Raw genomic sequence first — 17,081 nt, forward strand, 5'->3', positions numbered from 1 at the left:
AATGTTTTGATATTGATTTCTATATATAGTTTAAGCTATAGATTATGGAAAACAGAAGCAATGCCCATAGTTGGTAGTTCACATTTGAACTACATAATGATCTCGTACTACTCCTGAGAATTTCTAAAACATATTTATGGAAGCTAAGTTTAGGTATGTATGTTCATTTCAGGGAATATTCATTTTAGGCTACTTGATATTTTACTTAAGCTTAATTACTCACAGGTGTGCTATTGCAGTTGTATGATAAAGGAAATAACTAAATTTTATGACTATCCAAAACATTCTTTGTGATTTTTTACTATCTATAATTTTTTTTAATTTTTAATACAGTATTGCTCTGATATTTAGCAGTATTAATCACTTGCCATTTATATCTATCAGTGCATAGTGCCAGTGAAGTTGAAGTCATAGATATTATTCCCAGTAAGTTTTCCTCCGTATTTAGTTCTGGCTGCCCATGTCATACTGGAAAAATAAAGCAACTTAAATTTATTGAGTACTTTTAAAGTTCATTTTATGCCACTATAATAGAATACTACAGACTGGGTAATTGGTAATGAACAGAAATTTATTGGCTCACAGTTTTGGAAGCTGGGAAGTCCAATATCAAGGTGCTGGCATCTCATCAGGGCCTTCTTGCTGTGTCATCCCATGGCAGAAGAGCAAATAGAGGGTGGGAGAGAGAGCAAGAGGGGGCCTAAGTCATCCTTTTATAGGGAACCCATTCTTCTGATAAGGAGCCCTCTCTCATGATAGTGGCATTAATCAACTCGCTCCACCCTCATGGCCTAATCACCTCTCTTTAGGACCCATCTCCCAACAATGTTGTATTGGGGATTAAGTTTCCAATATATGTCTTTTGTGGGAACACATTCAAGCCATACCAAGTAAATAGCCTAAGTGAGTCACTTTTGAGTACTTTACATGTGGTAGAGTCTTTAGTCCTGCAGCTATCCTGTGAGATAGGCAGTGTTATTCTGAAAAGTTCCATGCCAAATTATGGATTTAGTAAGTGACAGGGTTGGGATTTATTTCCAAGTTATTCCAAATCAAGACTGTGCCACTATTAATGATCAATTATAGTTCAGTAAAGTATATTTTGTATAACATTTGAAAATAAAACAATGGTTATATAGTCTTGTGCCTGTGAATTGTTCTTTTTTACCTGGCTGTATATCATCTTTAATTAGTGCCTTCCTGGACTCAGTCACCTTCTTTTAATTAGCCTTTATTTTATGTTCTTATTAGAAACTTGATAATTTCTACATTATTGAAAAAAGAAATTTTGTAAGTAAGAGACTGCTTAGGATATTATGGAGTGGAACTAGAGTTCGAGAATTGAATGGCATTAGGTTGGCTCCTGATTGTGTACTTTAGGGATAGGTTATTTTTGTGGAAGAGTTAGTAAGAATTCTTTTATCAAATAGATAGTTAATAGACTATAAGGGGTAGATGGTTGAAAACTAAATATTTAAATGTTATTTTAAAGCTACTTACAAATATACTGACATCACACAAATGATATGAAATACTTGCTTAATAGATATATAATAGTTTCAAATATTTCAGTGCATACTATTTAGGTGCTTCTCATAGAATGGTCAACAAGACCAATGTGGAACTTATCATTAGAAGTTTATAGTCCAGTGTTTGTATATAACCCAACCCTGAGAGATATATCTAGCCCCCACCCCTAGAAACTTACTGTTTTCCCTCTGATTGTAAAATATTCATTTTACAACATTTGTGGAATAGGAAAAAATATAAAGATAAATGGAAAAGATTTATAAGCCCACAGCTCAGAGATACACTTCGGACATATTTCACTTTAGTTTCTTTTTCCTTTATACACATTTATTAGCATGAATTAAACATGTATCTTTTTTTTTTTTTTTTGAGACAGAGTCTCACTCTGTTGCCCAGGCTGGAGTGCAGTGGTACAATCTTGGCTCACTGCAACCTCTGCCTCCCAGGTTCAGGCGATTCTCCTGCCTCTGCCTCCCGAGTAGCTGGGTACAGGTGTGTGCCACCATGCCCGACTAAGTTTTCTATTTTTAGCAGAGACGGAATTTCACCATGTTGGCCAGGCTGGTCTTGAACTCCTGACCTCAAGTAATCCACCTGCCTTGCCCTCCCAAAGTGCTGGGATTACAGGCGTGAGCCACTGTGCCCTGCCTAAACATGTATTTTATAAGAAAAATCTGTTTGCTACATTTTGCTTTTAGTTTTTAATTTTCAGTTCTTTTTTTTCCTTTTGTCTCAGGGTCATATATGTCATTCTTTTTTCTCCTGTGACTCACTTAATCTTTGTATTTTCTGATCCATTAAATTCTGCTTTAACATGTATAATTTCTTTTTATTTACTCAGTTTTGCTTTTTAGAAATTCTCAACTGCATGAGTTAAATGCCTGACCCATTTATTGTTATTATTTGCTGCTTTTAATTTTTGTTGAAAGCTTTTTAAAATAGAAATTTTTGTAAACACCTTCTCATTAGGATATAAACACAGTTATTTGGGAAGTTACATTCCTTTCCTGTTATTAGCAAAAAAACTTTTTTTTCATCTCAAGCAGGTTCTGTGAATTGTAGGGACCAGAGAACATTATTTTGTTGTTCTAGTCACGTATTTTTTATTTCTCTCAAACAGAAGTTTTGAACAAGTGAATCTTCTCTTTTTCCTTTACCTCATCTGGTAATTTTTGCAATCTATTTGTGCCATACTTGCAGTCTTAAAACATTTTTTTTGTTTTATTTTTACCACTTTTAGGCCTTCAGTTTCTAAATTCATTATGTACTCTGATGCCAAAGTTGTTGCATACTTCACAGTTGTCTTCTTAGTAGATTATTGTACTACTTTGGCATCATAGAACCAGAAGACCTTAGAGGTCATATAATTTTGATGAATATTATTTTTTAAAGATCTGGAAACTGGGGCTTGGAGAAGAAGTAAACTGATGTACCTAGCTCACTAAACTAATGTACTTCTGCTAAAAGGTTTTAGCAGAATCTTTACTTAAAAGCAGGGGTCTACTGGGACCAGGGCAAGCCTCAGTCCCTACTGTGAGATGAAAGCCAGGCCATCTGCCAGCCCCACTCTGCAAGGTGCCTACTCCCTGCAAACACAGAAGCTTCTTGGTGCGAGCAGACACCAGACAAACAGGCCAATGTGGGGACAGGGGCGGGGCCCTACCTGGTGGTGCCACTGGGCTCAGTGAGGTTGCCCAGGCCTTGGCTGCAGCAGTCCCACTGCCAGCACTGGGAGAGGTTGAAGAGCACGAGACAGGCCACCAGGGCCACTGTCAGCAGCATGACCTTTGGCTTCAGGCTCATCTGCAAGAAGATGGAGCAGGCAATGAAGCCCAGGACACAGCTGCAGGTGTAGTACTGGGGAGGGGTTGGTGTCACTCAGGACAGGGCCGCATCATCACCTCCTCTTGCCTCTGATCCAGCACTGACCCCAGAGCTCCACTCTCCAGTGCTTCAGCATCGTGCTCTTGCCTTGCCGCCTCCCTTCTCAACAAAAAGCAACGAGATCTGAAAAAAAAAAACAAAAAACAAAAAACACACACAAAGCAGGGGCCTAGATCTCTTTCCATTTAACCCCATTGAATCTGATTTGAATCTGGTTAGTAGTTCTGTGAGAAGCTATTACAGGATTTCAGATAATAAGATAATTGAAATAATGTAGCTATTCAGATCATAAAACTCATTTAATAATGAGTTATTGAGAAACTAAGTATTGTGATCTAAGTGGTGTTTTAGGAAGGTGAATTTGGCAGTGGTATTGAGTGGTGACATAGGAAGATGTGAGGAGGCAAAAAAGAGGGATTTTGAAACTGCCTGGCATAGTTCTGTGTTCCATCCCAGATATCTTCAACAAAAGCTAACAAACAGTATATACAACTACTTTCCTTTTTTTTTTTAATATTGTCAGTTTTCTTTTATGTGGACTAAAGCATTACATTACTATAACAAGTAAGATAATATTGCATGATACAATAATGAAATATTATTTAATTCAAGTCATATAGTCATTATTTTTGAAAAACAAAAATAATGAGAAAATTAGCCTTCAGAAAAACATTATGAAGATTAGGAATAATTACAAAAATATTTTAGTATATATTTAAATTCTGCATTTTAAAACGTCTAGAAACAATAACTTTTTATATTATGAGTTATATTCATAATATAAAAATACTCTCTTCAGTGTGCTCTATTTGAGAACTTACATAATAACCTCATTTAACATTATGTATAACAGTGATTCAGGTGGGCAGATTTTATTTCACAAAGTGCAGTTATAATTATGGCTGAATTTTGAGATTCAGATAAAAAAGGAATATAGATATTAGTTTTTCTCATATAATCTTTATCTTTTATTCATTCATTTGAAAGTCATTCATTACACAGTTGCATTAGAATTGAAGCAAATAACTAGAATAAAGTTATGTTTTATATCAAAGCACTTAATTCTTAAAACCCCAGATATTCAAGTATTGTTTACAATTAGGATATAAAAGGTTAGAAATGATGTGCATGTTAACTCTCATGTAACTTTTGTGAGTTACACTTTGATGTGATTGAGTTTATTTCTTTGTAATTATATTCTATAATTTTTTTGCCATATGTGTATGTGTGCGTATGTAGATATATGTATACATAGTGTGTGTATACATATATACACATACATGTTAAAATGATGAGGATAACTTGTAAAGCGACTTAAGTTTTATGGTAAAAATGGAGTTTATTATTTTGTTAGAATCTGAGTATTACATCTAACTGGGATGTATACATTGTAGTAATTAATTCATCAGCAACTTGGATATCTTGGACATTTGACAACTCATTTGTTGAGTCCCGTTTTGGAGGGGACATTTTCTTGCATGACAGTTGCAAACTGTTATCTATCAGGCACTGAGGCAGGTACTAGGGTATATAATGGAGTGCAGAGCTACAACACAAGCTCCGCCGTCCTTCAGCTTGTATGTTTATACACACACACACACACACACACACACACACACACTTATTTATTTTAATGGGAGACAGATTATATACACACAAATCAAGTATAGATTATGTAGTGCTAGGAATGAAATAATGTATTTTTATCCAGAATAATGGAGACATACGGTATTTTAGGTAGTGTAGTCAGTGAATGCCTCTTTGAAGAGGCAGCAACTCAAACTGAGAAGTATAAGAGAGAGTCAGTCCTGCTAAGAGCCAGTTAAGAGCATGTTAGAAAGAAGGAACAGTGAGCAAAAGGCCTGGGAGTTGGGAGAAACTGTGCCTATTTAGAAATCAACTAAAATCTGAGTGATTGGATCCTTTAATGAGCAAAGGGGAGAGTAACATGATTACATTGGTGAGGTAGACATGAGTAAGATTTATTCAGGTTTTGTCGACTGTGAGAAACAGTTTGGATTCTGTTACAAGAGCAGTGGGAAGCCTTTGAAAGACTTTAGGCTAGGGGAGTGACATAATTTATTTTATGTTCTAAAAAGATCATCTGCTGCAGTGGGAAGGGAGCAAAGGCAAAAAAGTGGTGATCTAGTGTAGTGCTTCATTTACAGTGGTTACACAGTTATTTTTTTTTATTAAGTAAAGTGAAGAAACTAGAATTAAGCAGGAATCTGTTGTTTGTAGTTGTTTCCAGTAGGGATGTTTCCATCTGTACACTATTTTTAGTAAAAATGCATAAACCTATGTTTTCATTTCCGTTGGGTACTGAGAGTGCTGAGACCTACCTGTGGGTAAATGTGTGTTTAGTGCCTGTTATAACAAATTTGCCAGATTGTTTTCTAAAGTGGCTGTGTCACTTTGTGTTCATATAAGAAATGTGTGAAAGGTCCAGTTGTTTTACATCCTCTTCCATACTTGGTGTTGTCAGTCTTTTTGATTTGAATCTAGTAGATGGATAGTGGTAGCTTACTGTGGTTTCCGTTTATGTTTTCTGAATGCCTTATGATATTAAGTATTTTTCCATGTGCTTACAGAACATTTTTATATCTTTTTTTGAAATATCTGTTAAGATCATTTGTCAATTTAAAAATGGCTTATATTTTTAATTAAGATGTGAGAGTTCTTTATATATTCTGGGTGCAAGTCTTATCAGATATACAATTTGCAAATATTTTTCTTCAGGCTCCGGTTTGTCTTTCCATTTTCTTAATAGCATATTAATTTTGTACAAGTCTAATTTATTGATGTTTTTTCTTGTCCTTTTGTGGCTTACTTAAAAAATATTTGCATAATCCAAGACAAGAAAAGATTTTTTTCTTAGAGGTTTTGCAGATTTAACCCTTATATTTGCATATGATATAAAGTAAGGATAAAAGTTCATGTGGCTGTGTGGTTGTTTCTGTTGTTGTAAATACTGTTCTTTCTCCATTATTTATCTTGTCACCTTTGTCTCACATCAATTGATCATCTGTTGATTTGTTTTATAATTTATGTGGGTTTATTTGTGTGGGTTTATTTTTGGACTTTCTATTATGTTCTGTTAATGTGTATGTCTATTCTTATGGTAATGACATATTGTCTTGATTTTTGTGGCTTCCTTGTAAGTCATAAAATCTGGTAGTTTAGGGCCTCTCAAGTTTGTTCTTCAGTCTCAAATTTGTTTTGGCTATTGTAGGCTTTTTGAATTTCCATATACGTTTTATAATCAATTTGTGATTTTTCTAACAAAAAGCCAGGCACAATTTTGATTAGGATGGTGAAAGATGAATTTGGAAGACCAAGACATCTTCTCATACTTAAATATGGTAAATGTCCGTATCTACTTAGGTTTTTCTTTTCTCTTGTTATTATTTTTTAATCTTAGCAATGTTTTGTAGTTTTGAGTATACACTTTACAAATATTTAGATGTACTTACTACTTTGTATCTCATCTTTTTGTATTATAAATGATATTCTTTTTAGTTTTAATTTATTGTTTCAATTGTTCTTTGCCAGTATAAATAAATGTAATATGTTTGTGTATATTGATCTTAAATCCTGAGAATTTGGTAAAATTCTTTATTAAATTAGAAGTTTTGGGTAGATTCCTTAGGATTTTGCGTGTAGATGATTATGAGGTTTGTGAATAGAGATAGTTTTACATCTTCCTTTCCAATCTTTATGCCTTTAATTTATTCATTTTTCTTCCTGTTTTGCATTTGGTTGAGCATCCATGATAACACTGAATAGAAGTAGTCAGAGAGAACATCTTTGCTTTATTTATGACCTTAGTGTGGAAACCATGCAGTCATTCACCATTAAGTATGATGTTAGCTATAGGTTTTTTATAGATGCCTTTTATGAATATCTGGTTGAGGAAATTCTATTTCTAGTTTGTTGAGAGCTTTTATAATGAATATTTTTGAATTTTGCAAATGCTTTTTCTGTATCTTTTGACATCATCATGTGGCTTTTCATTTTTAGTCAGCTGATATGGGGAATTATGTTATTTGAGTTTTTTTTTTTTATTGATGAGCAAATCCTGCACTCCTGGGATAAAACCAACTTGGTCATGATGTCTTTTTTTGTTTTTTAATATGTTTCTGGATTTAATTTGGTATATATTAAGTGTTTTTGTGTCTATGTTCACGATGGTTATTTGGCTGTAGTTTTCTTTTCTTTGAAATGGTTTTCTGATTTTGTTACCATGATATTGTTGACTCATGGGTTTTGAAATGTTCCTTTCATTAATTTTTTTTTTGTTTTTTGTTTTTTTTTTGAGACAGAGTCTCACTGTGTCACCCAGGCTGGAGTGCAGTGGTGCAGCCTTGGCTCACTGCAACCTCTGCCTCTTGGGTTCAAGCGATTCTCGTGCCTCAGGCTCCCGAGTAGCTGGGATTATAGGCGGACACCACCACACCTGGCTAATTTTTTGTATTTTTAGTAGATACAGGGTCTCACCATGTTGGCCAGGCTGGTCTCGAACTCCTGACCTCAAGTGATCCACCTGCCTCGATTAAAATTCTGAGAAAGATTGTGTAGAATTGATAGTAATTCTCTCATGAGTGATTGATAGAATTCATCTGTGAAATCATCCAGATCTGGGGTTTTGTTTGCAGGAAGGCTTGTAACTACAAATTTAATTTTTATAATAGATATAGGACTATTTAGATTGGCTATTTATTCTTAAGCTTTGGTAGTTTATGTCACTCAATGAATTTGTCTTTTTAATATAAGTTGTCAAATTCATAGGTATAAAGTTGTTCACAAGAATAACTTATCTCTTCATAGTGTCTGCCGATCTATAGTCATGACTTTTATTTGTATTAGTGGTAATTTATATTGGTTCTCTTTGCCTCCCTCCAGCCGCTCCAGCTGTCCCACACCTCTTTGCTTCATCGGGCTAGATAAATTACAGAACTAACCAACATTTGGTTTCACCAGTATTGTTTTATTGGGTTTTGTATCTTTGTTTTTTTCCCTCTTGTTCTAGTTATATTTTTTCTTTGACTTATTTTGAGTATAACGTACTCTTCTTTTATAGTTTCTTAATGTGGAACCTAAGGTCATTGATTTGAAAGCTTCTATAGTAATATAAGTCTTTTAATGTTAAACATTTCTCTAAAGCACTGTTTTAGCTATATCTAATAAATTTTGATATGTTACATTTTTATTTAGCTCAAAAATTTTCTAATTTTCTTGGTGACTTCTTTGATCTATAGGTTATTTGGAATAAGTTTCCACATACTTAGGTATTATTATTCTGATGTATAGTTTTATTGATTTTTAATTCTACCGTGATCAGATATCATACTTTGTATAATTTGTCCTTTAAATTTATTGAGATTTCTTTTGCAATCTCAGATACTCTTAGCTTGATGACTGTTTCTTGTATGCTTTTAGAAGGCTATATTTTCTGCTGTTGGATGGTATGTATGCCCCAATAACAATTTAGTAAAGTTGTTTGATAGTGTTGCTGAAATCTTCTATATTCTTTTGTAAGACAGAGTCTCACTCTGTCACCCAAGCTGGAGGGCGGTGGCACGATCTTGCTTCACTGCAACGTCTGCCTACTGGTTTCAAGCAATTCTCGTGCCTCAGCCTCCGAGTAGCTTGGACTACAGCTGCGTGCCACCACACCCAGCTAATTTTCTTGTATTTTTAGTAGAGACAGGGTTTTGCCATGTTGGCCAGGCTGGTCTCAAACTCCTGACCTCAGTGATCTGCCTTCCTCAGCCTCCCAAAGTGCTATGGTTACAGGTATGAGCCACTGTGCCTGGCAAATCTTCTATATTCTTATTGGTGGATTTTTTTTATATGGGGGGAGGTGTCTTTTTAATCTACTATTACTGAGACAGGTGTGTTGAAATTTCAACAAAAATTGGAGATTTGTCTATTTCTCTTTCATTTATATAGGCTTTGCTTCTTGCTTTACAAAGCTATTATTAGATGCATTCACATGTAGGATTGCTGTGCCTTCTTGATGAATTGATTTTTTTTCTTCATATGAGAAGCATCCCTTCTTCCAGTTACTGTTCTTTTTATAAAGTCTAATTTGTCTGATATTAATTTAGCTCTCATTTTTTTGGAGTTTTTTTTTCTGCATAGGGTTATTTTTGTGTCATGGGCTGGCAAACTATTGCCTATCTGCTGGCTGCCTGACTTTATAGTTTTATCGGAATGGTGGCACACCTTGCCTTTACACATTCCCTGTGTCTGCTTTCAAGTTACAGGTGAAGAATTGAGTAGTTATCATGGAGACCAAATGGCTTACAAGTCTAAAATTTTCAGTATGTGGCCTTGCAAGAAAAAGTTTGCTGACCCTCTGCATTTTTTTGTAGACAGATTGTAATGGAGTCTTGCTATATTTTGTACATTCTTATAATCTCTGCCTTTTGAGTCATAGTTTTAGATTATTTACATTTAATGTAATTATTAATATTGCCACAATTCTGGCAGTTATCATTGCTGTTTATTCCGTATTTATTACATCTGTTTTTCTTTCTCCTTTTCCTATTTTATGTCTGGTTTTGGATTAATTGAATATTATGACTTAATTTTACACATACTCTTGATTTATTAACTACACTTTTTTTATCATATGCATCTTTAACTTAGTGCTCTCTAACTTAAAAGTAATATGCTACTTCAAGTTTAGGGTTAAGAACCTTATAAAAGTACACATATATTTCTCCCTCCATGTCCTTTGTGCTGTTGTTGTTACTGTTTTTATTTCTACGTGCATTATCTTAAGCCCATAATACATTGTTGTTATTTTTACTTTAGATAGTTATGTTTTAAAGAGATTTCGAACTGTGGAATTTTTTCTAAACAAGATACTTAACATTCTGGTGCTCTTCAGTTTTTTGTGTGGATTTAAAATTTCTGTATGTTTTCTTCTGTCTGATGAAGTTACTTCCATTTCTCATAGTAAAAGTCTATGAGCAACAAATTCTGTCTTGTAGTTGGCTGCAGAAGTCTTTATTTTGTTTTCATTTATGAAATAGATTAGGATTTTTACTTGCTAGACTAAGAGAATTTAAAAGTGTATAGTCGTTTGGCCATTAACACTTCATTTTTAACTCATTTTACTTGTCACTTGACTACTGGCAGTCAGGTATCCTTACTATATCTATTGTTATAGACATATAAAACCATTATAAAGGTGGTTATACAGCTTTTGAAAAATTGCATGTTGCTTTAAATATATTTGAAAGATGTATTTTCAAGTAGGCACTTTATGATAGTCACTCCCTTTGTTTTCCCTTCCCTAGAGTTTTTATAGACTGTATTTGTAGCAGCATTTGATATACTCTTGGGTACAGTTATTTCTATAACACAGAAAATTGCCAATATGAATTACTTGAGAGAGGACCAGTGTAAAAGAAATAGGAAGCAAATAAGTAATTTTCTATTTTACTTGCCTTTGTTTCTTAGCTGGGGTACAGGGTCATTAATGTTTATTATGTTCATGTGTAAATTATAAGTATTTTTCTGTTATTTACTAAACATCTAAAATTCATTTATTATACATGTTGATGGGGGCAGATCTTAAAGGTTAAATGCTTGGTGGAGATAAATATATATGTCTTGGGCATGGTTTCTCTGGTATTCATATATTTATTTATGGTATTGAGAAGACATGGATTTAAATTCTGATGCTAACACTAGCTTTGGGATCTTGGGCTGGTTATTTAATGTATGCTAACCTCAGTTTCCTCATTTGAGACAGCCATTGCACAGAATTTTGAGAATTAAATGAGGCTATACACATAAATTACTCAGCATGTGATAAATGTTCACAAAATGGTGATTCTTAATTATGTTTCTGCTTACATTTTTATCTCTTTGTATAATTTCATATAGGTATAGCTTTATCTAGAAGAAGATTTATGTTTTAGAAATTAATAACTCAAGAGCTTTATAATATAGATTGTGCCTACTTTGAAAAATAATTTGAATTGGCTTACAGTAAAAGATAGCAGTATACTAAAGGAAGGAAAGCAAAAACTAGTCAGGAAGACAGAATAAAGAAAGGAGATAATGAAGACAAATATAGTTATCAAAATTTGATCCTTAATTTTTAATTTCCTGGAAACCAAGGCTAAAAGGATAATATGGTGGCTTACACTACTCTTATTGTATATTAAAAGAAAGCATACTAGTTCATTAAGGTGCTTAACATTTTCCCCCAGATTTTATGATAAGAAAAGTGTATTTCTTTATAAAGGGACACTGTCAGTGTAACTGATGGGAGAAGTCACCTACAGGTCAGATGCCTAAGGAGATGAGAAATTATACTACTGATCTCATACTATATTCTTAACTTGTTTATATTTTAAAGGGCTTTCATACTTTTTTCAATTTTTATCTTTGTGTCCTGTATAAGTTATATTAAATATAATGTATAGTAGAGCTATAGTAGATCCCATAAAAGTATGCGATCATAGAGGAGGGTAGTATTAATTTTGAAAAGAAATGTTTCAGATGATCTCATCAAGGAGGTGGAAGTTAAGTTGGGCCTTGAAGACATTACTAAGGTTTAGAGAGACAAATAAAAGTACGTACATCTGTGTGTGTATGTAAATATAGTTACCTATACAAAAGAAAAAGTGTGAGTAAAAACAAGGAAATATAGAATAATGCAGTGGTCACAAAGTAGAACATGGCAGAAGTGAGCTTAGGAAGACTGGGCAGGTCAGATCTTGAAGGATCATGAATGCTATTAAGAAATTTGGTCTTTCTTTAGAAAATCGCAAGGCTCTTTTTCTTCCACCTTTTATTTTAGGTTTGGGGGTGCATGCGCAGGTTTGTTACGTGGGTAAATTGTGTGTCTTTGGGGGTTGGTGTACAAGTGATTTTATTACCCATGTGGTGAGCATAGCACCCACTAGGTAGTTTTTCAACCCTTGTGCACCTCCCATGCTCCACTCTCAGGTAGGCCCTGGTGTCTGTTGTTCCCCTTTTATGTCCACATGCACTCCATGTTTAGCTCCCACTTACAGGTTACTTCCATTTTCTGATGGACTTAAAAGTAGGAGCTTATTTGTGTTCATGTGATAATTTGCTTAGGATAATAGCCTCTAGCTGCAACCATGTTATTGCAAAGGATGTGATTTTTTTTTGTTATGGCTGCATAGTATTCCATGGTGTATATGCACCACATTTCTTTATCCAGCCCACTGTTGATGAGCACTGCATTGATTGCATGCCTTTGCTATTGTGAATAGTGCTGCGATGAACATACAAGTGCGTGTTGCTTTTTGGTAAAACAATTTTTATTCCTTTTGATGTATACCCAGTAATGGGATTGCTGGGTCAGAGGGTAATTTTGGGCCCGGCGTGGTGGCTCATGCCTGTAATCTCAGCACCTTGGAAGGCCAAGGCAGATGGATCACCTGAAGTCAAGAGTTCAAGACCAGCCAGACCAACCTGGCAAAACTTTGTCTCCACTAAAAAAAAAACAAAACAAAAATTAGCCAGGTGTGGTGGTACACACCTGTAGTCCCAGTTACTTGGGAGACTGGGGCTGGAGAATTATTTGAACCTGATAGGCAGAGTTTGCAGTGAGCTGAGATTGTACCACTGCACTCCAGCCTGAGTGACAGAGCAAAACTCTGTCTCAAAATAAATAAAATAAAATAACATAAAATAAAATAAAAGTAGTTTTGTTTTAAGTCCTTTGGGAAATCTCCAAACTGCTTTCCACAGTAGCTGAACTAATTTACATCCCACCAGCAGTGTATAAACATTTCCTTTTCTCCACAACTTTGCTAACATCTATTATTTGCTGATTTTTGTTTTTAGTAGCCATTCTGACTGGTGTGAGATCTTACCTCATTGTGATTTTGACTTGCATTTCTCTGATGATTAGTTATGCTGAGCAAATATACTTGTTGGCCTCATGTATGTCTTCTTTTGAGAGGTGTCTGTTCGTGTCCTTTGCCCATTTCTTAATGGGGTTATTTGTTTTTTAGTTGTTGATTTGTTCATATTTCTTATAGATTCTAGATATTAGACTTTTTGTAGGATGCATAGTTTGCAAATATTTTCTCCCATTCTTTAGGTTGTCTGCTTATTTTGTTGATAGTTTCTTTTGCTGTGCAGAAGCTCTTTAGTTTAATTAAGTCCCACTTGTTTATTTTTGTTTTTGTTGCAATCGCTTTTGGAGACATCATCTTGAAATCTTTACCAAGGCCAATGTCTAGAAGGCTATTTCTTAGATTTTTCTTCTAGGGCTTTTATAGTTTTAGGCCTTACATTTAAGTCTTGAGTTGATTTTTGTGTATGGTGAAAAGAAGGGGTCCAGTTTCAATCTTCTGTATATGTTTAGCCAGTTACCCCAGCACCATTTATTGAGTTAGGGAGTCCTTTCCTCATTGCTTGTTAATGTTGACTTTGTTGAAGATCAGATGGTTGTAGATGTGTGGCTTTATTTCTGGGTTGTCTAACCTGTTCCATTGGTCTGTGTGTCTGTTTTCGTATGAGTACCTGGTTACTGTTGCCTTGTAGTACGGTTTGAAGTTGAGTAGGTAATGCCTCTGGTTTTCTTCTTTTTTTAATGCCTGTGACGTCTTTGTTTTAGACTGAGAGCTCTAGTGGGAGAGTGATGAATTGAATAAAAGAGATGTCTCATCCTTTTATCTCTCACTAGTCTCACTTGTCTCTCTTACTAGTCTCACTTGTCTCTCACTAGTTTATTTTGCTATCGCTTACATTTTCTTCTCCATCTTCATTTTGTTTTTTACAGACTCAGGTTATTATATTAGGTTATTCTAATGATCAGTGAGAGGTTCTTTTCTGTTTTAATCTGTTTTACATACTACTGACATGCTGAGTTGTTTGGAAAAAATTTTAATTAACTCCTTATTCCTATTCTAAGTGAACAAATTCTTTTGCATTTTGATTTTTTTTTCTTGAAGTCTGATATAATTTGGCTCTGTGTCCCAACCCAAGTCTCACCTTGAATTGTAATAATCTCCACATGTCAAGGACAGGACCAAGTGGAGATAATTGAATCATGGGGACAGTTTCCTCCATGCTGTTCTCATGATAGTGAGTGAGTCTTATGAGATCTGATGGTTTCATAAGCATCTGGCATTTCCCCTGCTTGCCCTCATTCTGTCTCCTGCTGCCCTGTGAAGAGATGCCTTCTGCCATAAGTGTAAGTTTCCTGAGGCCTCCCCAGCCATGTGGAACTGTGAGTCAATTAAACCTCTTTTCTTTATAAATTGCCCAGTCTCAGGTATTTCTTCATAGCAGTGTGAGAACAGACTAATATAGAGCCTCCTTGTAATCTCACTGTATTTCTCTGCTTTGTTTGCTGACTGTTCCCTGCTTTGTTTAGCTAGCGTGTTCACTGCTCTTTATATTTTATATCTCATAGTTTTTTCTCTAGTACGGGGCACTTTCTGTTTTCAAATGCATGGCAATATCTTTCATAGTTATCCATACCCATTGCAAATCTCATCTTTTCATGAAGATGTATTTTATTGGACTGCTATTGTACTATCCTCTTTTGTTTTTGAACTGTTGGTTAATACATTTTAGCAAATGATTGTTCCATAATTGTTTTATATATTCTTTCAATTGGCCAGCTAGATTGTTAGCTTCTAAAGCAGCACTACCAATAGAAATATAAAATGAGCCAGACATAGTTTTAAATTTTCTAGTAGCCACATTTAAAAATCAAAAGAAACAGATAAAATTAACATTAATAATATATTATATTAAACTCAGTATATCTGCTACTTTGGTGGTTAGCTGATATTTTGACAGTTACCTACCTAAAATGCCAAGATAGAGAAGTATTCTATTACTACAAATATAGCCACACCTATCCTCTTACCCTCATAACCCTAACTCTTGGTAACTACTACTCTCTTTTCTGTCTTTATTATGTTGTCATTTAGAGAATGTTCCATAGATAGAATCGTATTTTATGTGATCTTTGGAGACTGCTTTTCTTCACTCAACATAATGTCTGTGATATTTATCCAGGTTGTTGTGTGTATTGACAGTTGGTTCCTTTTTATTGCTGAGTAGTATTCCATGGTATGGACTTTCCACACTTCATTTAGCCGTGTACTTTTTGGGAGGGCATCTAGTTGTTTCTACTTTATGGCTATTACAAATAAAGCTGCTATTAACAATTATGTACAGGTTTTGTTGTAGCTATGTTTCCGTTTCCCTAGGATAAATTCCCAGTAGTGAAATTACTTGATAATATGCTAACTGTATGTTTAGTTTTGTAATATACTGCCAAACTATTTTCAGAGTGATTGTACCATTTTATATCCTTACAAGCAATTTATGACAGATCCACTTTTTTTTTTTTGCATCCACACCAGCACTTGCTGTTACTACTGTTTTCTGTTTTAACTGTTCTGATATATATGCAGGTATATCTCTTTGTGCCATCCATAGATCCTCTTTGATCAAATGCGTGTTCATGTTTTCTGCCCATTTTCTGATTCAATGGCCAGCTTCTTTACTGTTGATTTCTGTTACATTCTAGATGAGTCCTTTATCAGATATGTGGTTTACAAATACTTTCTTCCAGTCTGTAGCTTATATTTTCAACTTTTTAACATGATCTTTCTCAGAGCAAAAGTTTTTATTTTTATGAAGCCCAATTTATTAATGTTATCTTGAATGGATCCTGCTTTTGGGGTCATGTCTAAAAACTTTTAGCCAGGCTCTAGGTCCTGAATATTTTCTGCTATGTTATCCTCTAAAAGTTTTATATTTTACATTTAAACTATGATTAATTATGAGTTAATTTTTATAAAAGATATGAAATACCTTATAGGTGGAGGTTCATGTTTTTTGGCCTGTTGATAACCAGTTGCTCTGACATTGTTTGCTAAAAAGGTTGTTCATCCTCCATTTAATTGCTTTTGTATCTTTTTTGAGAATAACTTGTTGATAATCATTTAGGGCTATTTCTGGGTTCTCGCTTATGCTTCATGATCTATGTGTCTATCAACTCACCAGTGCTACAGGGTCTTGAATTATTATAGCTATATAGCAAGTCTTAAAATTAGAGAGTGATTCCTCCCACTTTATTTTTGTTTGTTCAAGAAAAAATTTAAGGTATTGTAATTCCTTTGCCTTTCATATAAAGTTCAGAATTATCTTGTTTACATCTACTAAAAATATTTCCGGGATTTATAGAAAATGCATTAAACTTATATGTTAATTTGAGGAGAGTTGATATCTTTATTATGTTGAATATTCCATGAACATAGTATGTTTCTATATTTATTTAGGTCTTTGATTTCTTTCATCAGTGATTTGTTGTTAAGAATGATAGTCTTGTACATAGTTTGTTAAATTTACATAGACAATTAATTTTTTAGTGACAGTAAATGGTATTTTAAAATTTCTGTTTCCACATGTTCCCTGATAGTATATAGAAATAGAATTGACTTTTGTATGTTGATCCTGTTACCTAGCTAAACTCACTGAATGGTTACAGAGATGTTTTCCTAGATTCCTTGGTGATTTCTTTAGGCCAGTTCATGTCATATGCAGATGGAACAGTTTTATTTCTTCCTTTTAGATCTCTGTATCTTTTATTTCCTTTGTTTGCCTTATTACTCGCATAGAAATTCCAGTACTGTGTTGAA

General features: G+C 34.3%; 1 protein-coding gene across 3 annotated transcripts in view; it reads left to right on the top strand.

Moving 5' to 3' along the window:
* The window catches only part of NBEA (neurobeachin), a 707,824-nt gene that overhangs the window by 68,767 nt on the left and 621,976 nt on the right, over window positions 1-17,081 (top strand). The window lies entirely within an intron of this gene.

The sequence above is a fragment of the Pan paniscus genome, chromosome 14 (assembly GCF_029289425.2).
Source record: "Pan paniscus chromosome 14, NHGRI_mPanPan1-v2.0_pri, whole genome shotgun sequence".
Lineage (NCBI taxonomy): Eukaryota > Metazoa > Chordata > Mammalia > Primates > Hominidae > Pan > Pan paniscus.